The sequence below is a fragment of the Diceros bicornis genome, chromosome 27 (assembly GCF_020826845.1).
Source record: "Diceros bicornis minor isolate mBicDic1 chromosome 27, mDicBic1.mat.cur, whole genome shotgun sequence".
Lineage (NCBI taxonomy): Eukaryota > Metazoa > Chordata > Mammalia > Perissodactyla > Rhinocerotidae > Diceros > Diceros bicornis.
Genome location: NC_080766.1, coordinates 29,745,744 through 29,771,481, shown reverse-complemented (window position 1 = coordinate 29,771,481; position 25,738 = coordinate 29,745,744). Strand labels below are relative to the sequence as shown.

General features: G+C 36.6%; 1 long non-coding RNA gene across 2 annotated transcripts in view; it reads left to right on the top strand.

Annotated features, from left to right (window-relative positions):
- The first annotated feature begins 1,356 nt into the window (after positions 1 to 1,356).
- The window catches only part of LOC131393010 (uncharacterized), a 96,287-nt gene continuing 71,905 nt past the window's right edge, over positions 1,357 to 25,738 (top strand). For both annotated transcript variants that reach the window (XR_009215829.1, XR_009215828.1), the window contains exons 1-2: positions 1,357 to 1,439; positions 4,703 to 4,797. This is a non-coding gene — a long non-coding RNA (uncharacterized LOC131393010). The remainder of the gene's footprint in view (positions 1,440 to 4,702; positions 4,798 to 25,738) is intronic.

Here is a 25,738-nt window from a genome sequence, read left to right as displayed (position 1 = left end):
AGAGGGAATGCAGCCCTGCCAATGCATTTTAGACTTCTGATCTCCTGAATTGTAAGATAATAAATTGTGTGTGTGTTTTTTTTTTAAGATTTTATGTATTTATTTTTCCCCCAAAGCCCCAGTACATAGTTGTATGTCATAGCTGCACAACCTTCTAGTTGCTGTATGTGGGGCGCAGCCTCAGCATGGCCAGAGAAGCGGTGCGTCTGTGCGCGCCCGGGATCCGAACCCGGACTGCCAGCAGCGGAGCGCACGCACTTAACCGCTAAGCCACGGGGCCTGCCCAAATTGTGTTGTTTTAAGCCTCTAAGTTTGTAGTAGTTTGTTACAGCAGTAATAGGAAAATAATACATCAATCACCGCTGATTTTATTTTCTTAACATGTTACAACAAATACTAATTAAAAGCAATTTAAACTTGGGACACTAGTTTTCAAATCTTTAAAGAAACAAGCATGATGAATGTAAAAGTCTGGCTAAATGAAACTTCTGACATATACTGGCACATCAAAAGATGGGAGAGCTGGTCGTGAGCATACAGTGCTTGCCCAGTCCCTTAACACCCATCAGCCTTTAGGTCTGCAATGTCCACCCCACCTGGGGCTACTGGGCACTGGAAATGCACCAGTGTGAAATGAGATGTGCTGCAGGTGTAAAATACACCATGAATTTTACAAAGAAGAGTGTAAACTATCTCATGAATAATTTTTTAATATTGATCACATGTTGAAATACTATTTTAGATATATTAGGTTAAATAAAACATTATTAAATTAAATTTCAATTTTTTTTCCTTTTTGAACGTAAAATGGGAAAATTTAAATTACATTTGTGCATCATACTATGTTTCTAGTGGACAGTGCTGCTCTAAACAGATGAATTCTATGTAATGATGTAACTAACACAATATAGGTTATTTACCACGTCAATGGATATGTTATTCAGTAATGAGTATACCAACACAGTTGAGAGACTTAATGGGTTTATTTGTATATCTATTTATGCATTTTAAAATTAATGTCTTCATTTGTTATAGTCACATCCTCCTAGAATCTGATTGCCACAATCTCAAGTTAAATTGTGATGAATTAAGTTAGACTTTGAAAAAAGATCTGGAGGGAAAGTGTAAGGGATTGTGGGAAATACTGTTGACAGCTCAAAGGTGGCGTTTTTTTTCAAGGGGAAAGGTAGAGTTTTCTGTGGTGGATGAAAGTGATGTTTGCACATGTTTTGTTGCTTTTTTTCCCAAGAAAGCAAAGGTGGTCTATAAATCTGAAGGCACTGTTACTAGGAAAACCTCAATTTTAGGTAATGTTTCTTTGTAAAATCAAAAACGTATTTTTCCCCTGGTGTAGGAATACTCACAGAGAAGGATTAGAACTAAAAAGAAGAGGCAGCTTGCCTGGATGAAATCATTCAACTGAAGCCATCAGGAAAAATGTAAGACTTCTTGATTCACTAACACAAATGCGTCTGGGTGAGAACAGAGCATGCTATCAAATGAATGATTAGCTTATAGCTGCCTGGACCATAGGTGAATTTTTATACAGTTTAGGAATATGGATAGAACTAGTATGACAACATCAACATTTGGGATACATATGCCTTTTTACCTTCAGGCAGTAAGGATAGTTTTGAATCACTTAGATCTTTTTGTCTTCTCACAAAGACCTCACATCTTTCTTTTCCTGAAGAAATAGAATTTATTTTGAAATCCAGTCAAAGTTTCATGAAGGCATCTAGCCAGTGTAATTTCCTGGACCAGATCAATGTTTGTAGGATCAAGAAATCTTAGGAAACTAAACAGAATCTGTAAGAAATTATATTTTGAGTGGTGATTACCTTAGAGTTCAGTGAGGAAAAAACTATATATGTATGTATTAGGAATATATATATAATATATGTTTGTATATATAGAATATGTGTGTGTATTAGGAATATATATACATATACAATGTATATATCAATACATATATATTATATATTATGTAATATATATATTATGTATATATACATATGTATCACACATATGTATTTCGAATACACCCATATAGTTATATAAATGCTAAAGCAAAGTGATGAATGTTTGATAAAAGATAGACTTTTGGGCCAGCCCCAGTGGCCTACTGGTTAAGTTCAGTACACTCCACTTCGGTGGCTTGTGTTCGGTTCCCAGGCATGGACCTACACCACTTGTCTGTCAGTGGCCATGCTGTGGCAGCGGCTCACATACAAAAAGGGAAAGATTGGCAGTGGATGTTAGCTCAGGTCGAATCTTCCTCAGCAAAAAAGAAAAAAAAAAAGAAAGAAAAGACAGACTTTGCCTTCTGGGCACTCCATGCTATTTTGGGAATGCCAAATATCACCTAGGACAGGAGGTTTGTGGTTCGACCTCAGCCTGAGCAAATCTATATATTAAGGAAGTTTACACAAACATTGAAATTTCAATAAGTGAGTAAATGTCCTAAGTGATTCTTGGCAGGAAGATTTCTTAAATTGCTTGGATCATCCTCCTCCACCTCTGGTTCTTCACTCTATTTCTAGGGGCTGCCAAACCCAGCATCTCCTGCTTGGTGAAAGTATTGACCATCTAAAGTGGTCCATAATGAAATGGTGACTTTTGAAAAGGCTTCTCCACTTTCTGATAATATCCCTGTGTACATTTTTCATGTAGTATATGGACAGGGAAGTTATCAGGGAATAGGGAGAGCTTTTCAAGGAACACTTGGACTGGATGGAAGTCAGCTATCAGAGGCTAATATCCAACTGCACTTCTATTGGCAAATGTCCTGTTTCTTTCCCAATGGAAAATGGAATGTAAATTTCTTGGCTTGCCAAGGGCATAAAAATATCCCATTCATTAAAATAACTTGGCTTTCGTTCTTCAAATAAATAATTCCCTTGATTTCTTAGATAGGATACCAATAGACACAAATGCACTGAGACAGAACCTAGTGTAAGTGGTTACCCCAAATCCAGGATTGTTTTTATATTTGTAGACCATGCACCTCCAGCCTAAGTGCTCTTGATTAAAGTTGTCCAGGCATGAGGCTGAGTGAGGACACACCCGCTTTACCTGCCTTGGGGCATTACTGAGACTGGTTGGCTTTTCCAGGGCCATAAAACTTTTTATTATTTTTCTGCATATATTATGCCATGGAACCGTGTGGCCTTCTGGGACTTCTGTTACTTATAAAATGGCCCAACGTTTTTGTTGGCTGAAGTGCTGGGTGAGAATTGCTCATCACTCTTGCAGAGCAACTGGAGACCTCTTTTGGGGTTCATTGGTTAACTGGAGGGCAGTTAATGAATCAACGAAGGAAATGTTAACATTAAATTAAACTGTGTGAGGAAGGATTCCTAGGAGCATCAGATGAGCTAGATGCAGTCAGGGAATTGAGTCAGAATTCAGGGAAAGAACCAAGTGCTTTGTTCTTTTCTAAGGCATGCAGAACTCATTAATGTTGATGGAAATGAAATCCACAGGGCTGAGTGCCTCAAATAAGTCAGAGGTTGGAAACCTTTTGGCTCAACTTTATAGGCCAAAGAATTTCTCTAAAGAGAAGCTTGCTTGACCTACTGTGAGAACATTCATTATTTTCATAAATAATCAATATGCATATTTCTACATATAGTTTCATCACATTTTTTAAAATCCTGCTTCTTAATGGCATAGAGATTATGGGTGGATTAAAACCAAAAGCTTAAAATTTGCTCCCAGAGGATATGGAATTGGTTTTAGAAGAAAGTAGTCTTTGGGCTGATACTTAAGTCATAGGACCAGGTGTCTCTTCTTGGTAGGTCCTACTGAATTCTCAATATTCTCAATGATTATAATTGGGCCATTCAGAGCAGGCAAAAGAATGACAGGCAATATAATGCAGAAATTATAAATCAGGCCTTGGAATCAGCATATCAGATGCTAAATCCTTACTAATTTCATTCCTATTTGACATAGTAGAATTTAGTGGTATATAGTATAACAAAATAGTTTACTTCTACTAAATAGAATTTATTTACTAAATAGAATTACATTCTAATAAATGTAATTTAGTACATATAAGACAACAAAATAATTGTGCAAAGGTTTATTCAGCTCTTTTGGTTGTAAAGACTAGAGCGTCACCTATTTCAATAATGAAAAAAATTTTACTGTAGCAGTATACATTTATTCTTGAGGAAGATAGTCTCTCGGAAACCCAAGAGCAAGGTTCATGGCAGAACAGTCTCCACAGAAAATGGAATAGGACCTGGGAAATGCTTTGGAATCCAAGACAAGTCTGGGACCCTCAGAAGTGGGAGTCTATTAATTTCACTCCGGGCGACCAGCTTTAATATGAAGACACAACGCATCCAGTGTCTTCTCTATGGCTGTCAAACAACCTGCTTTTTCTGTATTTCACTATTCAGATTCCTAGAGGTGTTCTAGTCTGTTTGGGTAAGCATTTATTGGCCATGCCACATCTTAGCCCAAGGAACAGTCTATGGATTGGCTGGCCATGGGGTGGGTCTTTGCCCCAAGCCCAAACATGGGTGGTCACTAAGGGAGATATCCCTTCAGCAGGGAGAATGAATGGATGGCTTACTTTTGCTAGAGTGTGGGTATGACTAGCACAACGATGGATGTGTCTGATAGTCCTTGGGAGTTTGTTACGTTTGGGCTTGACCTACATACCATCTTATTTTCTGACATTTCTCCACAGTCAATGGGACACAGGTGGAAAGAAGACAAAGACTTCTTTATCTGAGAGCACATCTTCTGAATGTCCATTCCAGGAAACTCAGATACCTTTTCTAGGTAAGACTCAACTTTTTAAACTATTCACCTTATAAATGTAAAACATAGAGAATTTCCTACAGGTAAGTGACAGAGCAGAATCAATCTTAGGCAAAAGGGTCAAGAAGACAATGAGATTTTGTTGTCAGGGTGATTCTTTCTTCTCCAACTCAGAGACATTTTACACTCTAGTAAATTAAAGGCAGCCATAGTTTGGTAGGAAGAGGATATGGCTTAGAGTCAGGAGATACCTTTAAATCACACCTTTGCCCCATATCCTATAGCTTTGGGTAAATAAATGAGCTTCTCTGACCTTTAATTTCCTCATTATAAAATGTAACTACTGGGGCTGGCCCCGTGGCCTAGTGGTTAAGTTCAGTGTGCTCCACTTTGGAGGCCTGAGTTCAGTTCCCGGGCATGGACCTACACCACTTGTCAGCGACCATGCTGTGGCAGTGACCCACATACAAAATGGAGGAAGATTGGCATAGATGTTAGCTCAGGGACCATCTTCCTTAAGCAAAAAGAGGTAGATTGGCAACAGATGTTAGCTCAGGGTCAATCTTCCTCAGCAAAAAGAAAAAATGTAAGTATCATACAAGGTTGTTTTAAATACTATCTGAAAGAGACAGGCATACAGTGGGTGATTATTTAATAAATACTTAAAAAAAATGAGAGTTAGAAGGAGCACCTCAGCACTATCATTTTATAGATTGGAAACTGGGGTCCAGATATGTTATTTCACTTTTTTAAATTCAGCCAACTACTTAATTGCAGTTAAAACTAGAACCCAGGTCTCCTGACTTCCTAGGCTAATGGTGTTGCAAGCTCCTTCTAAGTCTCTCCACTATTCTCAAAACTTGCTCTTTAGAAAGATTGTGTGAATGCACGTAAAGTTATAGCTTTGGTTTCTTTCAATGAACAAAACATATTTTTATAATCAGACTAAAAATTACTGCAGTTCTTTTTTTAAAAAAAGAAAATATCTGATTCTTATTTACTGTGAAGAGTGAATAAAAGTTAAATAGCCTGAATTGCTAACTGTCCTAGAGGAACACGTGTTTTAATAGCAACTCAAGGCTTAAAGGAGTGAAACTCCTTAGTGAGGCATCCCTGGGCCTGCCTGGCCTCCTGCAGTCACTCTGGCCACCGGCTTACCTCCTGTGGCTCTAAGCCCCAGCACAAAGCCAAGCCTTCCAATTGGTAGTCAGATGCTCCAGACTGAACGGCCATGAAACCCAAGATGGTCTGGGCTCACCTGGCTGAACATCACAGTCCAGAAGTGTGCTCCATGCCACACATTCCTCTGCCTCGTGGCCAAAACAAGGCATGGGGCAGTGGAAAGTTTGTGTAATTCATTATATTTTCAATTACCAAGGAGTTGACTTTTAAGAAATGTTTGAGTACTAGATTCCAGATCTTCTCAGTAGAATACAATTGGCTTGTCTGCATAATTATTTTCTTTGCCCAGGAGTGAAAGATTTTCAAAATCTGTCTTCATTCTTCCACTTATTATAATTCCCTCACAAACACCTATTGTCTATTTTGTGCAAAGCACCATGGGAGATACGAAATGGTATTTGATGCTCTCTTTCCTGATGGAGTCCATTTTCTTGTTGAGATGAGAGTGAATGCTCCATGAGGTCTGGGACCTTGTCTGTTTATTCACTCTTGGAGTTCAGAGCCTAGAACAGTATCTGGCACAGAATAGGCACTCAGGAAATATTTGTCTAATGCATGAATGAATATATCTATATCAAACATTAATCATAGCTAACGTTTATGTCTGCTAGTTTTCTAAGTACAGCTGCTGCCTCATTCCATCCTCACAACGCTATGAGGTAGGAACTATTAACATACCCATTTTGAAGATTGGGAGACTGAGGCTTAGAGAGATTAAATAGCTATCCCAAAGTTGCCCAGGAGTGATCTAGGGATTTATACCAAAGTAATCTGACTCTGAAGTCCGTGCTCTTAGCCACTATGTTGCTCCTGCATGTTATGCTACCTTCTTCCTTGGGGCAAAAGACACTCCTTCCATGTTTTTAAAATTAAAACTGAGGGGTGTTTATAATGGAATCACATTTGTGGCATAAACAGCAAGCAAGCTGGAAAGTTTTGCGGAGTCTGAAACAGATGTGAGGCCACAACCACCCTGAGGGATAGGAAGGATTTAACAGGCGAGAAGTAGAGTTCATCTCCCTTTGACTTCTGGGAGAAAAATGACCTTGAAAATCCTCTTTATAATATGATTATGTTATAATCTCATAAAACATTATAATATTATTTTTCATCTTTCACCCGGTTTCAACATCTTAAACAGTTCATGTGGGTGAGAATCCAGTCTCATTCAGATATTTCCTCAGCACTAGCGTGGTGCCTTCCTATTGATCAAAAGGAATTGAATTGTCACTAGGATGGTGAGCTTGATGGGTTGGTGTAGCTAACTACGCCAAAATATCCTTGCCAAATTTGAATTCTGATAAGCTTGCCTCTTTCGTGCTTTTCTCCAACTTTTCTCATTCTAAGAAATCCTAAAGGAAAAAAACAAAAACAAACCACAACTATTCATATGAAATCATTTTTGGCATCTTCCGAGTTTTCTCTAGGTTCTGGCCCAAGCCAGACTGCTGTTCTTTTCTACCTACATTCTTCCTACACTTGAGGGATTTCAAAAAATGTCCTTAATGTGTTGGACTTGTGTTAATTTTCTCTAACTTATTGATTTCTTCCTGAGGTTAAGAACATTTTGCAAATGTGCAAGTACCAAAAGTATTTTGCACACAATGAAATAGGTTTAAAAAAAAATCAGATCAGATTCTGAATATTTCCCCAAGGAAAAGAAGTGCACAAAATAGTCAAATGATTAATTGAAAAACAAAGCAAAGGAACTAAAATATCTCCCTGAACTAGTTCCTAAGGTATGCTTTTTTTCCATTAGGAAACACTGACGAGTCTGCACTGTTTTTTTTTGAAGTGAAACTGTGATGGGAAAATTAATAACTGGATTCGCTGTGTATTTCACACTAACATTAACATTCTTTTTCTTGCCAAACATTTTGCTATGAGCTCAGGCATTTATCCTCTATGCATTTTCCAGCCACTTCAGGTGTTCATCTTTTTTATTCCCAATAAATATTCTACTAAATTTTCTTTTTTTTTTTTTCAAATTTTATTTTTTTTTTTCCCCCAAAGCCCCAGTAGATAGTTATACGTCACAGCTGCACATCCTTCTAGTTGCTGTATGTGGGACGCGGCCTCAGCATGGCCGGAGAAGCGGTGCGTCGGTGCCCGCCTGGGATCTGAACCCGGGCCGCCAGCAGCAAAGCACGCGCACTTAACCGCTAAGCCACGGGCCGGCCCATATTCTACTAAATTTTCAAGTCAATCTTCGTGAAAGGTAGAGCAGGTCACCATATCTTTGTAGAGATTGATAATAAGAGCAAATTTTCTTTTGTTCGTCCATAATAAATAACACAAACTCCTGGTTTGAATTTTACTCCATTAAGTAGGGTCTCCTGAGAATCTGATGTTGATAAACAAGTCAATTTTGGAAATGCTTGGTATCCGAAGAAGAGTGGCAAACTATGTATGACCTAACTGATAAGTTGATAAAATGATTGAAATTGCTAAATTGACAAAATGACCAAAGTTGATGAATTGATAAGTGAGCATTTCTTGAGCTATATATGCAAAGCCAATGTCAAATTGAGATTCGCCGTCTCTTAAACAGAGGTGGGGATGTAGGGGCTCGTTAGCGATGTGCTTCTTGACTCTGCCATAAACCACGGACAAGAATGAGCTCTTCCTAGCCTGTTGTTCTTTCTGACTTACTCTGACCAGGCAAGAATCGGACTTTCACACCCAAATCAGTCAGTCTTTGTAACTGACTCTGCTGCATTGTGCCCCACAGCAGTGCCGCCATATAATATTACTCCTGGCTTACTTTGAAGTTAACACAAACTTTTCTTTCTCTGGATCTCATCTTGCTGAAAAACACTCCCCATTCCTGTAAGATCTAATTATAGCTATTGGCATAAATCAAACTCAAAAATGTTGATAGGATTATCATGAGTCCTTTATCTCAGGGACTCAGAGGACTGTAAAGAAACACGAATAATAGTAGTATAAACAGCAGTAAAAATAGTAGTAAAAGCAGTAAGAATAGTAAAAGTGATAGTTAATGTTTACTGAATGCCTTCTACCCGGGCACAGTGCTAAGCACTTGATGTGCAATAACAACTTCCTTTTACAGAAGAAGAAACCAAAGCTCAGAGAGGTGAAATAATCTGCTCCAAACCTCACACAGTCTCAGTGAAGGAGCTGGGAAATGCATTTTTCTTTCGAGTTTAGCAGAACTCGCCATCTGGGTGTGTTTTAAGAGGGGAGGTTTTTGACTCTCATTTCAATTTCCCACTTTTCATTGGATAGATTGAGTTTTCTTCTCTGGGTTTGAAAGCTTTGTATTCTATTTTTATTCTTATGGTGGCTGTTCTTCGCTTAAGCCCATTGTCGTATTTATTTTCTTCTATTGATTGCTGCAACTTTTCAATGTCCATATTTCCCCTGAACCAGACAAGGCTCTCTTGTCATTTTGCTCTCTTTCCCCACCACTTCTTATGCCAATATTTTCTGGACTAATTCTAGGGCATATATTATGTTTTTTTTTGTTTTGGTCCTAGCCTTTTAAAGATGACTTGCAGGTTGTTTAAGTCTTCTACTCCTTCACTGATTTGTTTTTGTCTGCTTATTCTATCAGTTACAGAAAGAGATATGTTAAAATCTCCTACTATGATTGTGGATGTTCTATTTTTTCTTTTAGATTTTTCAGTTTTTGCGTTATAGATTTTGAACCTATAGTAATAGATGAGCAAATGTTGAATAATCATGTATTCCTGGTGAATTGAATCTTTATTGTTGTGAAATGCTCCTTTTCATCTTTAGTAAAGCTTCTTACCTGAAAGTCTATTTTGTGTGATATTAGTATACGTATACTAGGTTTCATTTGACTGATGTTCAGCATGTTTTAGCTTTGTCTATCATTTTATTTTTAATTTTTTTGTGTTTTTTTAGTTAAAGTATATGTTATGGATTGAATGTTTCTGTCCCCTACCCCCCAAATACATACGCTGAAATCCTAACCCCTATTGTGACTGTATTTGGAGATGAGTCTTCTAAGGAAGTAATTAAGGTGAAATGAGGTCATAACGGTGGAGCCCTGATCTGAAAAGATTAGTATGCTTATAAGAAGAGACATTAGAGAGATTGTTGTTTCTTTCGGCACTCACCCAGAGAAAAGACCATGTAAAGACATAGCAGGAAGGTTGCTATCTATAAGCTAGGGAGAGAGCTATGACCAGGAACCTTGATCTTGGGCTTCACAGTCTCCAGAACTGTGAGAAAATAAATTTCTGTTATTTAGGCCACCCAGTCTATGGAGTCTATGGTATTTTATTATGGCAGCCAAAGCTCATTAATACAAATTTTGGTACCAAGAAGTGGGGTGCTGCTCTAACAAATACCTAAACATGCAGAAGTGGCTTTGGAACTGGGTAATAGTTAGAGGCTGGAAGAGTTTTGGGGTGCATGCTAGAAAAAGTCTAGATTGCTTTAAGGGAAGTGTTGATAGAATATGGATGTTAAAGGCAATTTTGGTGAGGTCTCAGAAGACAATGAGGAACGGGTTATTAGAAACTGAAGGCAAGGTGATCCTTGTTACAAAGTGGCAAAGAACTTGGCTGCATTGTGTTCCAGTGTTTTGCGGAAGGTAGAATTTGTGAGCAATGAAATTGGATATTTAGCTGAGGAGATTTCTAAGCAAAGTGTTGAAGGAGCAGCTTGGTTTCTCCTTACTGCTTACAGTAAAATTCTAGAGGAGTGAGATAAATAGAAGGAATTATTAAGCAAAAAGGAACCAAAACTTGAAGATTTGGAAAATTCTTGACCTATCGATATTGCAAAAAATGAGAAACTACATTCTGAAAAGAACTGTAAGAGTGTGGCTGAACAACCATTTAATAAAGAGATCATGGGTACCTCATGGATTTAATCAACCATCTCAGCAGAAGTCAGGAATAGAGATGGGATTATACCAGCAGAGACACTGCCAGTTTGAACCACAGGGGACAGAGGAAGTGGGACGGAATGAAGGAAGGCTGTCTGACTTCTGGGATTCTACGGGACTGGACAACAGTGTTGTTCAGCTGCAAACATCGTTTATTCTTCAAGAAAAGGAAAGTTTAACCCTGAAGGTGATGCAGAGATCATCAGGGCTGCCACTCCCACCACAGGCTCGGAGGGCAAGGCTGCTTCCTCCTTGGTTTCAGAGGGTTGGGCTGCCTCCTTGGTTTCAGCAGGCTAGCTGTGGGGGCCTTAAGTCCAATGACAAGTGTCCTTATAAGAGTGAGGCAGCAGAAGATTACATACAGGCACACAGAGGAGAAGGTAAAGTGGCCACAGCTGCAGAGATTGGAGTGACGCAACCACGAGACAAAGAAGAGCTGGAGCCACTAGAAGCTGAAAGAGGCAAGGACTGGACTCTCCCCTAGAGCCCTCAGAGGGAGCGTGGCCCTGCCGACACCTTGATTTCAGACTTCCGGCTTCTAGAACTGTGGGAGAATAAATTTCTGTTTTTAATGCCACCAAGTTTTTGGCAATTTGTTGTTAGAGCAGCTGCAGGAAAGGAATACAACCCACTACCCTTTCTAAGGTGATTCTCCCCTTCTCTCCCAGCCATTTGTAGTTCCATTATCTTGTTTATTTCACCTTGAGTTTAACCTCATTTCTCTGGGCCTTAGCTTTCTCCTTTATAAAATGAGGTGGTTGCTCTAGATACATTACAATTATAACTTGCCTGTTAGAAGGCATGAGCCAAAATAAATGACCCCTTCAAACTCTATTTTATCAGAATATCCTCTCCCCAAATTCAAACTTACAAATAGCCCATTAATTTTGTTCGGCAGGTTTTTTGTTTTTATTTTAATTTACACCTAGATAAACAGGAGCGAGCAGCACTTTTCACAAGAAAGAAAGAAAGTAGGAGGGAAACTTCTATTGTCCCCAGCTTCTGTTTCTGGTGTCCAATTTCTGGCTTAAGGACCGTCAGCCTCTGAAGCCCCAAGGATCACTTTTCAAGAATTGTTTGGTGTTGCTGGATACTCCTGGCAAGTTTATTGCACAGACAAGAGTAATGGGAGAAAAGTTGGGAAAATGGAAATTGGTAAGGGGAAGGAATAATAGATAAAAGAGATAAAGGAGGGAGAAATAAAAGAAGGTAGTATGGTAAGGGGAAAGACTGGAAAGTGGTATTTTGTGGAAAGAAGCTTGTGATGACCCCACTGGATGTATGCAGATTACCCTGTTAAACACAGCACTATCATTGCAGCCACTATGGAAAACAGTATAGAGATTTCTCAAAAAATTAAAAATAGCAATCCCATATGATCCAGCTATCCCACTACTGGCTATTTATCCAAAGAATATGAAATCAATTCAAAAAGGCTTATGCACCCCTATGTCCATCGCAACATTATGCACAATAGCCAAGACTTGGGAGCAACCCAAGTGCTCATCAACAGACGAATAGATAAAGAAGATGTAGTATATATATACAGTGGAATACTACTCATCCATAAAAAAGATGAAATCATGCCATTTGCGACAACATGAAAGGACCTTGAGGGTATTATGCCAAGTGAAATGAGTCAGACAGAGAAAGACAAACACCAAATGATCTCTCTCATATGTGGAAGATAAACAAACAAACATATAGATAAAGAGAACAGGTTAGTGGTTACTAGAGGAAAGGGGGGTAGGGAGAGGGCAAAAGGGGTAAAGGGGCCCGTGTGTATGGTGACAGATAAAAACTAGGCTCTTGGTGGTGAACTTGATGCAGGCTATACAGAAACTGAAATATAATAATGTACACCTGAAATTTACACAATGTTAAAAGCTAATATGATCTCAATAAAATTAAAAAAACAAAGAAGAAATTCTCTAAAATACAAAACAAAACAATGCAAAAAAACCCTTAGCACCATCATATTAAATTATGTTATTAAAAAAAGGGCATTTCAGGAGTATTAGGTTGTTGAGTTATGAAAGTTACAAATGGTTTAACTTTTAAGGGCATGGGTTGGATGAGAATCCACCTTCTCTTACCTCTGTGACCCTAACTTCTTTAAGCTGTCATTTCCTCATCTGTGAAATGAGCATCCTAATAGTAGCCCCTTCATAGGGTACTTCTGGGGATTAAATAAAATATTCATAGTTAAAACCTTGCACATTGTAGTACTCAATAAGTGTTAACCACTTTCAATATTATTATCATTGTTATAATTATTATTATTGGCATACTAAGTCAGTAACAGAAAATTATAAGCCTCATATTCTAATTCAGCCCTAACTGGAAATTATAACTCAATCTAGCAGCTACAGGTGTCAATTAGCAGTTTAATGAAGAGCTAGTTGTCATAAATTTAAATTATACCTATCTGTATTTAGTTTCATTTTACAGTAAAATTGAGTTATTCCCAAGTCTGTTTGCTAAGAATGGAAAAGAGCTTTCCTATAATAGAAAGAAGTTTTGTTTAGTAGTTTTAAGAACCTTGATCTCTAACTTGGAGACCTTCTAACTTTAAACATGGTTGCAGAATGTAACCTGTGTGCATCATTGTTTGCTGCATGAAGTTGCATTTGCTTGTTGTATGTTGGTTAAAGTGCGTTATATTTGTTAGAATATGTTTGTTGCAGGAATTGCATTTACCCACCAAGACTTATGATCTACATACCAGCACTATAATCCTTAGCTTGCTACTCATAATTTCTGACTTGAGTCTGTGACTTCAGTAGAATATCAGTAACCTTTATCTCTGCAGGCATATTTGTAATAAATCTAATTATTCTAACAGATGTAATTGGTAAAGCAGATGCAAGACTTTGTCACTAGAAATAAAGCATTTTAGAAATAACGTTATGTCTTTACAAGATGTCTTCCAAGGAAGACAAATCTGTAAATTTCTTCATGTCATCAGAATTTATATTATTATTCTGGAGGAGGAGGTCATTATTCCTATTTTGCCAAAGAGTACAAGGGGATCAGTGGCTTCATTAAGGCCAATAGCTGCTCTCTGGTGTGACCAAGACCATAACCTGAATCATCTATTACAAATTCTCTTTCCAGTCTATGACAGTGCTGTACAAAATTGAAATACTTACATGACACCAAAAAAACTAGTGTGTCCTAAATCAGACATCAACCTTTATACAGTCTCTGGATATGAGAGCTGCTCAGGAATTAATAAAGATTATTTGCCTTATTGGATGGAATGCTAAGAAGTTATTTTGGTTGGATTGTGAGCATTTATTAAAGTCTCTATGTGAACAGCAATAAAAGTGTACTACCTATTAAAAGTTACCTATTTGCTTATTTTGCCCACCATTTTCAGATATGAGCTTTGGCATTTCAACAAAATTAATGACCAATTTATTTTGGGTCACCAATTCCTTGCAATTGATTATTTTTCCCCAGAAATTTCCCTGAGCCAAGTCTTATAGCCAAAATAATTCTTCAACAAAAAGTAATAATTGAGAATAGAGATAATAACTCCATCAAGTCATATGACATAGAAGAAGCTGTCAGTGTTCAACAAATGAAGAGGATAAATGAATGGTTTATATGTAAAAGAGTAAATGAATGTCAATAAGAAGTAATACACTCACATTCCATCTGCCAGAAATATCACTTTCGGTGGTTGGGGGGAATACCCATTATTGAAATAATTAAGTGAATATGGAGAAATCTGGAGACTAAAATATTAAACAACCAATCAGCGTGTTAATGTCTATTCTGTGCATGACATTTCCATAGACTCTGTGGGAAATACGGACGTGAGTAAGGCACAGCTACTATTTCCAAAGACTTCATAATTTGATTTGTAAAGCAATATTTGATATAGAAATAACAAAACTTTAGAGTGTGAATCAAAAGAGAAAATTTTACAACTGGAAGAGACCTTAGAGATGACCTAGCCTAATCTTCATGGTTAAAGAAATAATTTAGTGAGACCTTAAAATGAGTTGGCTTTTTATAATGGTAACTGATGTGACAGGCTCACTCCTTTCATATTTTTTATTTTCTCCCTTCATACCAAGTGCTAGTGTCTCAGTTGACCATATGAATTGAGTTATGAATTCCATTTGTAATTCATTGAGTTATGAATAAGAATTGAGCTTTCAATTCCTATGTTGAAATCCTGACACCCAGGGTGAAAGTGTCAGGAGGTGAGGCCTTTGGGAAGTGATTAGTTCCTGAGGGTGGAGTTCTCATGGGTGGGATGAGTGCCTTATTAAAGAGATCTCACAGAGCTCTCTGGCCTTCTTTAGTCATCTCCCAAAGTTGTCGTTTACTTTGGAAGGCTTTTGATTTTAGCTCTCTCTCCAAATATACAAGAAGAGGGGTGGGTAAACTTCAAGTTTCAGAGTGGCAGCTCTTTTATCGCCATAGCCTATAACTCCTTCATCCAGCCAAAGGGAGGATTCTGCTCAATGGGATGGTTAAGACTGTTTCTGGGGAGAGGGCAGCAAATATTCAGGAAGGCCAAGGATTAAGAGCTGTTTCAATGATCCCACTATTCTTACTCTGAGAAGCCCAGGAATGACATGACTGTCCCTCTTTGGAAGTCTCCTAACCTGAAGCTCATGGACTTCCAGAGATCTGGCAACTCTCTGAATACACATGAGGGCATTTCCTTCTAGAGAAAGAGTGTCTAGCTTTGCTCAATTTATCACCGATGTCTGTTATCCTCCAGAAGTTAAGAACCACTTATTTCTCTAAAGCCTGGTGATACGATAGAATAAAGTGGAACCTAAGTATACCTTGTTTCCAAGGATAAAGTTCAGACAGTTCATTTATTGATTCATGACAAACAAACAAACATTGAGGAAAAGGATGGATAGCTTTAGGGCTTTGGGGGACATGGTTACCTGAATTTGGTTCCTTTTCTCTCTACAGGGAGAGCCTGTGGGGGTTAAGGGCCTGAGGTTTCCACACTCAGTCCTAAGGGGGCAGAGGATGTTTCTCCTTCCAGCACCCACGAGAGTCCAACCGTTGAGAATTCTCCTAACCACAACTGGAGTCCCAGTGAGCTGTTAAGGATAAGTAGCATCAAATCTCAGGGTTTCATAGGTGAGGGAAAAATAATATCAGGCAGATAACCTAGAGCACAAGTCCAGTGGAACAGAATTGTTGCAAGAGCAGAAGAATGATTGAGTTAAAAAAAATGAACTTCACTTAAGTGCAGCGGATAAAAGGCTTCTTCGAATTTGACAACATGATTTCTGAATTAAACAACTCAGTAGATGAATTGAAGATAGGATGGTGGTTGTTGTTGATGCCTGAATTGGTCAGTTGGATGATCAGCTGCAAGAATTGTCTCCAAGCACAATTGGACACCCTAATTGAAAATGCGGGGTCCAGTCTGGTGGCGTAGTGGTTAAGTTCCATGAGCTGGGCATCAGTGGCCCGGGTTCAGAGGTTTGGATCCTGGGTGCGGACCTATACCACTCGCCAAGCCATGCTGGGGCAGCGAGCCACATACAAAATAGAGGAAGAGGAGCACAGACGTTAGCTCAGGGCCAATCTTCCTCAGGAAAGAAAAAGAAAGAAAATGCAAGCAACTTGCATGTGTGATTTGAAGATCCTTACCATGGAAATAATCAGTGTAACCAAAGGGAAAAAAGACCAGATGGAGAATAAGCATAATTAACAAATACTAGAAAAACATTTGTCTGAAGTAAATAAAGTCCTGAGACTGTTGATTGTAAAAGCTGCCCAAATTATGGGCTTTACTGATGAGAAACTGATAAGAAAAGGCACATCCCTAGGCATATACTGACGAGGTCCTGGAACTGTAATAATGAAGAGAATATTATAAGCTTCTAGTCAGGAAGAACAAACAACCAACCAAAGCAAATATCATTGAAGCATTGGATAATGGCATCCTTTTTCATTTTTCAGTTGAATTTACTGAAAGCTGACAGATAGTGGAATAGCATCAATCAAAGAGTTGCAACCCAAATATTCTCAAATAAGATGTCATTCGCCTGTCAGAGTGAAAGAAAGATATGTGAGCATAGATAAGAATTCAGAGAATTTATCAACCATGCACTCTTTTTAAAAGTCCTTGCGAAAATACTCTGAACAATAAATGGACCACAACAGAAATATTTAGATGGAGAAAATACAGAGGCAAGGCAACAGTGGTGAGCAGCAATAAATGTCCCCTTTGTCCCTCCCTCCCTCCCTTCCTCCTTCCCCCCTTGCTTCCTTCCTTCTTGTTTCCATCTATACATCTATCTGAATAAGAATATAATACCTCAAAATGTGATCCAGAAGTACTATGCGGCGTCTTTGAAACAGGAACAATATGCTTTAAGGAAGTTTCTTTTCTTTGTTTTCAAACCACTTTATTGAGTATATGTATTTCATGTATACAACTTGATGAGTTTGGAGATAGACACCTGTGAAACCATCACCAAACTCAATACCATAAACATATCCATCACCTCCAAAAGTTTTCTCCTGCTGTCTTTGTTTTTATTTTTTATTTTTGTGATAAGAACACTTAATATGAAATTTAGCCTCTTGGCAAACTTTCAAGTATACAAGTAACAATACTGCCCAGTATTGTTTACTATAGGTACTGTAGTGTACAGCAGATCTCTAGGACTTATTCATCTTGCATAACTGAAACTTTGTACTCTTTGACCAACACCTTCTTGTTTCCCCTCCCCCCAGCCCTAAGTAGCCACCCTTCTATTCTCTGCTTCTATGAGTTTGACTGTTCTAGATTCCTCATATAAGTGGGATCATTTAGTATTTGTTCTTCTGTGTCTGGCTTATTTCACTTACCATAATATCCTCCATGTTCATCCATGGTGTTGCATATGACAGGATTTCCTTCTTTTTTAAGGCTGAATAATATTTCATTGTATGTGTATACCACATTTTTTTTATTCATTCATCTGTCGATGGACATATAGATTGCTTCCATGTCTTGGTTATTGTGGATAATGATTCAATGAATATGGAAATGCAGATATCTCTTTGAGATCCTGCTTTCAATTCCTTGGGATATATTCCCAGACACGAGATTGCTGGATCATATGGTAATTGTATTTTTAATTTTTGAGGTACCTCCATACTATTTTCCATAGTGGCTGCATGAATTCACATTCCCACCACCAGCATATAAAGATTCCCTTTTCTCCACATCCTCACCAACATTTGTTATCTTTTGTTTGTTTTTGTAATAGAAATCCTAACAGGTGTGAGGTGATATTTCATTGTGGTTTTGACTTGCATTTCTCTGATGATTAGTGATGTTGTGTACATTTTCATATACCCGTTGACCATTTGTATGTCTTCTTTGGAGAAAGATCTATCTATTCAGGTTTCCAATAAACCTTATTTTGAATAAGTCCTATTGAGGTTTTTTTCTTTTTTTTCTTTTTTGCTGTTGGGGGGTTTGAGTTTCTTATGTATTTTGGATATTAACCCTTTATCAGCTATATGGTTTGTAAATATTTCCTTCCATTCTGTAGGTGGCTTTTTCACTTTATGGATTGTTTCCCCTGCTATGCAGAAGTTTTTGTTTGAAATTTCTAATATGTACTATACTAACTCAGAAACACTTAGGAGTTGGTGATTGCGTAGATCAGTGGGAAGTAGAAGCATTCCAAGGTTTTCATTTGGGGCAGACGGTGAAAGAGGGGAGGAGAGAGGAGAACGAAGATATTCTATGGGCCTCACCTTATTGGAGTTGAGGAGGAAGTAGAGGTGACGTAGAGCGTCCTGGTGGGGGAAAGAGCAGTTAGAGACATAGTTGACAGAGAATGTAGACTAGGGTTCAAATAAAATGTAGCTATATGCTATTTACAAGAAAATAAAACCTCATTTAGGCAATATTATTGGCTAAAATTAAAGATGGAACAAAGAGATAAATTCAAATAAAAAGAAAGAAGGAGTGTGTGGTGGAACTTGGCAGCTGTTTTGTGGTCCAATCACATAAAGATAAGAACAAGGATAGAAGGTCTTAATAGTGGGATTACAGGCTGAGTTGGGTCAGCATGACCTGTGAAGGAAGAGTCCATTATTGTCTGAAACTCAAAACCAACTGCAATATTTGATGCAATTTGGATTGTGTTTCTGTGAACGTCTGACCACTCAAGAACGCTGTTCTTAGAACATATGTAGCTTTGTGACATAAATGCATGCTAGTTAAACAGTATAAAGACTTACATGGAAAGTAAGTCAAAGACTCCATTTCTCAACAGGAGGGCATTCATTAGTCATTCTTTATAAGACCCAGAACAACTATTTTACGACATGAGTGCAGTTTGCTTTATGCAACAAATGGCAATATTAATGACAGACAATGTCAAATTTAAAGTTAAATGCCCTGAAGAGGTACTTTATATAATAATAAAAGGAACAATTTATGAAGTGTATATTACATTTATTAATCTGTTTGTACCAAACAGCATAGCAGCTAACTATACAAAGCAAAATATTTTAGGACAGAGGCAGAATTTGAAAAAAGTAAAATTATTGTGAAAGACAAAATATTTATTTTCCAGAATTGGACAAGTCTAGTTAAAAACAAGAAAAGGACGCATAGGAAAGAAGGATACAATCAATAAACTTTATTTAATAGACATATATTAAACCTTCCATCCTTTGAAGTGAGAATAAATATTTTTCACATATGTTCACAGAACATTTACAGAATAGATCTTGTTCTTGTACTGTACTTGGTCTCAGAAATTCAATAAAATTGAACAAAAATAATAAAAAGTTGGCCTAAAATTTTAGTCCCTTTAGATGACATTTGTATCAAATAAAATATTAAAAGGAAAATTACAAACTATATTGAAACAGTGAAAAGGAGGGGACTTCACATCTGAACCTTTAGAAGCCATCAAAGTCTGTAGTCAGAGGAAAATTTTTAGCTTTTAATGCTATCGTTATTAAAGAATAAAATCAAATAGATGCAATAATGACTCCACGTAAGTAATCAGCAAAGGAAAAACAAAATAAACCAAAAGAGATGAGTTGTAAGAAATAAAAACCGAAATTAATGAGCAAAAAATTAACAAAAATTGAGAAAAAGGCTAAACAAATCCAAAAGTAAATTTTTAAATACTCATAAAGTAGATGAGCATCTCACAGCCCTGATTAAGGAAAAAAGTGAGAAAGAGTAAAGATGAAGAACAATAAAAGAAACAATCACAGAGAGAAAAGCTTAAAATAATTATAATATAAAAATGCATGCTGCAGGATACAAAATCAACATGCAAAAATCAGTTGTGTTTCTATACACTAACAATGAAGTAGCAGAAAGAGAAATTAAGAATACAATCCTATTTACAATTGCAACAAAAAGAGTAAAATACCTAGGAACAAACTTAACCAAAGAGGTGAAAGACCTGTACACTGAAAACTATAAAACATTGTTGAAAGAAATAGAAGAGATAAAGAAATGGAAAGATATTCTGTGTCTTTGGATTGGAAGAATTAACATAGGTAAAATGTCCATACTTCCTAAAGCAATCTACAGATTCAATGCAGTCCCCATCAAGTTCCAACGACATTTTTCACAGAAATAGAACAAAAAATCCTAAAATTTGTATGGAACAACAAAAGACCCTGAATAGCCAAAGGAATCCTGAGAAAAAAGAACAAAGGTAGAGGTGTCACACTCCCTGATTTCAAAATATATTACAAAGCTGTAGTAACCAAAACAGCATGATACTGGCACAAAAAAAGACACACAGATCAATGGAACAGAATAGAGATCCCAGAAATAAACCCACACATCTATGGACAGCTAATCTTCGACAAGGGAGCCAAGAGCATACAATGGAGAAAGGAAAGTCTCTTCAATAAATGGTGTTGGGAAAACTGGACAGCCATATGCAAAAGAATGGAAGTAGACCATTATCTTACACCATACATAAAAATTAACTCAAAATGTTTATAAAGGCTTGAATGTAAGACCTGAAACCATGAAACTTCTAGAAGAAAACATAGGCAATATGCTCTTTGACATTGGTCTTAGCAGCATATTTTCAAGTACCATGTCTGACCAGGCAAGAGAAACAATAGAAAAAATAAACAAATGGGACTACATCAAACTAAAAAGCTTCTGTACAGCAAAGAAACCAACAACAGAACAAAAAGACAACCTAACAATTGGGAGAAGATATTTTCAAACCATATATCTGATAAGGGGTTAATATCCAAAATATATAAAGAACTCATACATCTCAACAACAAAAAAACTAACAATCCAATTAAAAAATGGACAAAAGACCTGAACAGACATTTCTCCAAAGAAGATATACAGATGGCCAACAGGCACATGAAAAGATGTTCAACATCAGTAACTACCAGGGAAATGCAAATCAAAACTACAATGAGACATCACCTCACACCTGCCAGAATGGCTGTTATTAACAAGACAGAAAATAACAAGTATTGGAGAGGATGTGGGAAAAAGAGGATTCTCATACACTGCTGGTGGGAGCACAAACTGGTGCAGCCACTATGGAAAACAGTATGGAGTTTCCTCAAAAAATTAAGAATGGAACTAACATATGATCCAGCTATTCCACTGCTCGTATTTATCCAAAGACATGAAAACATGAATGCATAAATATATATGCACCCCTTTGTTCACTGAAGCGTTGTTCACAATAGCCAAGACTTTGAAGCAACCTAGGTGCCCATCAAGGGACGGATGGATAAAGAAGATGTGGTGTATACACACAATGGAATATTACTCAGCCATAAAAAAGGATGGAATCTGGCCACTTGTGACAACATGGATGGACCTTGAGGGCACTATGCTAAGCAAAAGAAGTCAGAGGGAGAAAGTCAAATACCGTATGATCTCACTCATAAATAGAAGATAAAAACAACAACAACAAAACACATAGAGACAGAGATTGGATTGGTGGTTACCGGAGGGGAAGAGAGGAGGGAGGAGGGTGAAAGGGGTAATTAGGCACACGTGTATGGTGATGGGTTGTAATTAATCTTTGGGTGGTGATCATGGTGTAATCTACACAGAAATTGAAGCATAATGATGTACACCCAAAATTTATATAATGTTATAAACCAATGTTACTGCAATATAAAAAAAATGCTTGCAACTCTAGTGTAATAAATTTGAAAAACCTAAAAAAAATTTCCTAACGAAAGAAAAGTTACCAAAACTGACCTCTGAGTAGATTAAATCTTAGATTTAATATAGAAAAGGTCACTATAACCTAAACATTGAAAAAGCACCATCATCAGATGTTTTCATAATTGAGATTTAGCTAATCTTTAAAAAGTGTTTAACTGCAATATTATTTGAGCTGTTGAAGGAAATCTTTCAAATTCATTTTATCAAGCCAAAATAACTTTAAAATAAAACCTGCTAAAGATGGCTAACAAATAAAACCATAGATCACTCTAACTAAGGAATGCAGGAATGCAGAGGATAAGTCTTAATAAATTTTACCAAATAATATCTGCAGTGCATTTTATAGAGCAGATTTCTCCACTCTGATTTCCAGGAGTTGTTGACTATCAGGAAATCTATCAACATAGTCTATCATATCAACACACTGAAGAAAAAAATGTAATTGTATCAATAGATACTTAAAGGCTTTTGATAGAAATTATTGGTCATTTCTTTTTTTTTTTTTAAACTTTATTTATTTATTTATCCCCCCAAAGCCCCAGTAGATAATTGTATGTCATAGCTGCACATCCTTCTAGTTGCTATATGTGGGACGCGGCCTCAGCATGCCCGGAGAAGCGGTGCGTTTGTGCGCACCCGGGATCCGAACCCGGGCCGCCAGCGGTGGAGGGCGCGCACTTAACCGGTAAGCCACGGGCCGGCCCTTATTAGTCATTTCTAATAAAATTGTCAAGTAAAATAGACTATAATGAAATAAGAAAATATAAGGCCACTCAGCAAATACTTTCAATTTCAAAACACGAAAACTGTTTCAATTAAATTAGTTACTAGATAGGGATATCGACTATCACCTTATACTTAACATTATCTTGGAGATGCTAGTGAATGTAGAGGGTAAGAAAAGAAAATAACTTATTTTAATAAAAAATTACTTTTGAATTTGTCTATCTTTTGTCCTAATTTTCATTTATTTGTTACTCATTAATATCAGATTTTATTTCTTACAACTCTTCTCTTTTGGTTTATTTTGTTTTTCCTTTTCTAATTTCTTAAGTAGAGTATTCTATCTACTTGATCTTCTTCTTTAATAATGAGGGCATTCCTATAAACTTTGAAAAAAGAGATAAAATTATTTCTTTTTGCTGATGATATTATATATCTAGAAAATTCAAGATGTGTAGTAAATATCACTAGATTTAAAAAGGAGAGTTTGGTAAGGGCATGGATACAAGATAAATTTTTAAAAAAACAATAGTTTTTATCTACTTTAACAAAACACTTAGAAATGGGAAAAAATTATCATTTACAATCATTGGAAAAATATAAAATACTTAAGAATAAGTTGAATAAGAGAGGCAAAGTATCTCTATAAATAAAACTGTAAAATCTTACTGAAAGAAATTAAATAATATTTAAGCAAATGGAAAGGCATACTTGTTTGACAGGAATACTTAATAACAGAAACATTAAATACGTATAGCTAATGGATTTGTAAACATAATGCACTAAAATTAGAATTGGCACTTTTGGGGGGGATGACTGGTCAAAGAAGGTTCAAGTCCATACTGAAGAATAAAGGCCCCAGAATAGCTAAGCAAATATACAAAGGAAGAATAGTGAGAGGTCTTACCTTACTGGATATTAGTACGTATAATAAATACCGCATAATAACAAGACTGCATCTCAGTCTTGTGGTATTGGTAGAGAAATAGAATAAAGAATGAAGAAATAGAGCCCATTGTAGATGATAGTGTATTATATTTCCAAAGTGGTAGTTCATTTTAGTGGTAAATGGGTCAATTATTCAATAAATGATGTTTGGACAATTGGATATTCATCTGGAAGAAAAGAAAAGTGGATTTCTATCTTAATCTACACTTAAATATAAATTCCAAATGGCTGAAAAGCTTACATGGTCAAAATAAAATTGCAGAAGTCTTACAAGAAGATCTATAAACTAAATATATAAAATCTGTGGACTGAGGAGCATCTTTTCCAGAAGGTATAGACATTCAGAAGCTATAAAAGAAAAGGTAGACGTATTTAAATTTGTAAAAGCTAAAAACCTTGATATAACAAAAGATACCGTAAATAAAACAATATACAAACATTCAACGTGGAGCAAAATATTTGTAACTTATTTGTCCAAATAGCTAATCATTTGACAAAAAGAGAAACAACCTAATTGAAAAATGGGCAAAAATTAGTGAATCCAGTGGCTAACAAATTTATAAAAAGATTCTTAAATTCATTACTAGTAAAGAAAATTCAGATTAAAGTAAAAATAAAATGTCATTTTACACCAGACTGCCAAAAATGGAAAAGAACTACAATAACTATTACTGGTGGTAATTTAGGGAAAGGATTACTCTAATGGTTGGTAGAAATATAAAGTGTTATAGTTTTCAGGAAATCCATCTGCCAACATCTATTAATTTTTTAAAAATATGTATACTTTTGGCCTAGCAATTCCAGTCCTTGGATTCTGTCTCACAGAAAGGAAGGCATCAGTATGTAAGGCTATGTTTGTAGTGGCAAAAACCTCATTAGAAATAATGAATTAGTGCTATATCTCTTGACTTGTAGTGATTTCCACAAGGCATTTTTGAGTGAGAAGGGCAAGACATAGAAATTTTCAGATCCTTGTTTGTAAAATAACCAATAATACTTATATATGTAGACATATTTACATGTACATCTCTATATAGGATCACTTAGTCAGAGATTATATGAAAGGTTAGGCTAATGGGAGGAGTGGAGAGAAAGAAGATGGGTACCTAAAAAAATCATCCCTTCTCCACTTACAAAGGGTGACTACTAGCCACTGTTGAGGATATTTAATATTGCACAGTATCGACTATGAATGAAATTCCCAATGAGGAAGTCAAACAATTCAAGCTTGTCAAATTGACCACTTTGGAGGATACAGACTTTCTGATATTTGTGTATGAATATGTATTATGTGTAAGTACATATATATGTATATAATTTTTTGATCTCATGTTTTTGGAAGTAGGTATTATATAACCCATAAATAAGCAATAGATTTTTAAAACCTTTTTTCTAAAACAATAATACCTATAATACCCTAAATAGTGCAAGTGAATATTTGTTTTATGTTTTGTCTTTAATAGCTGAGGGAAAAATAAAACTAAGGGATTTACTTTTTATTCAGAAGATACTCTGTTTCAGACTGATGAAATAATTTTTTTTCTTACATTTATATTGTAATTGTTTGCTTCATGTTCTTTTACTTTCTATGTTTGGAAAATCCTCTATTGAAAATTAAAATTGGACAATAGAATGCTTTTCAAGGAATATGGAGAATGAAAGCCAGGCATTTGCTAGGGCACAAGTGTCCTGCCAGCATCAACCTCAGATCTTCTATGGAAGAAAAGTTAGGGATGTTCTTTTCCTGTCTGTCCACTAATGATCTAAGGTATTTGAGAACTCGGCCCTGTTCAGAGAGATTTCAACATTTAGATATGGCAATTATTAAATCTGTATTCCAATTTCAGAAGTATTTTTAAGTCAAGTTTTGGACCAATGTGTGGGATGTAAAATTTCTCTTTATGGTCATGTAGTATCAAGTCAAAATCTTGTCGACTCATTTGAGGTGGTATGACACAGGTGTGGACTTCCTCCTCCAACTCTTCACCTTAGTAATGAAAAATGTAGGCACTGATACATTTTTCCTTGACTAATGGCATGAA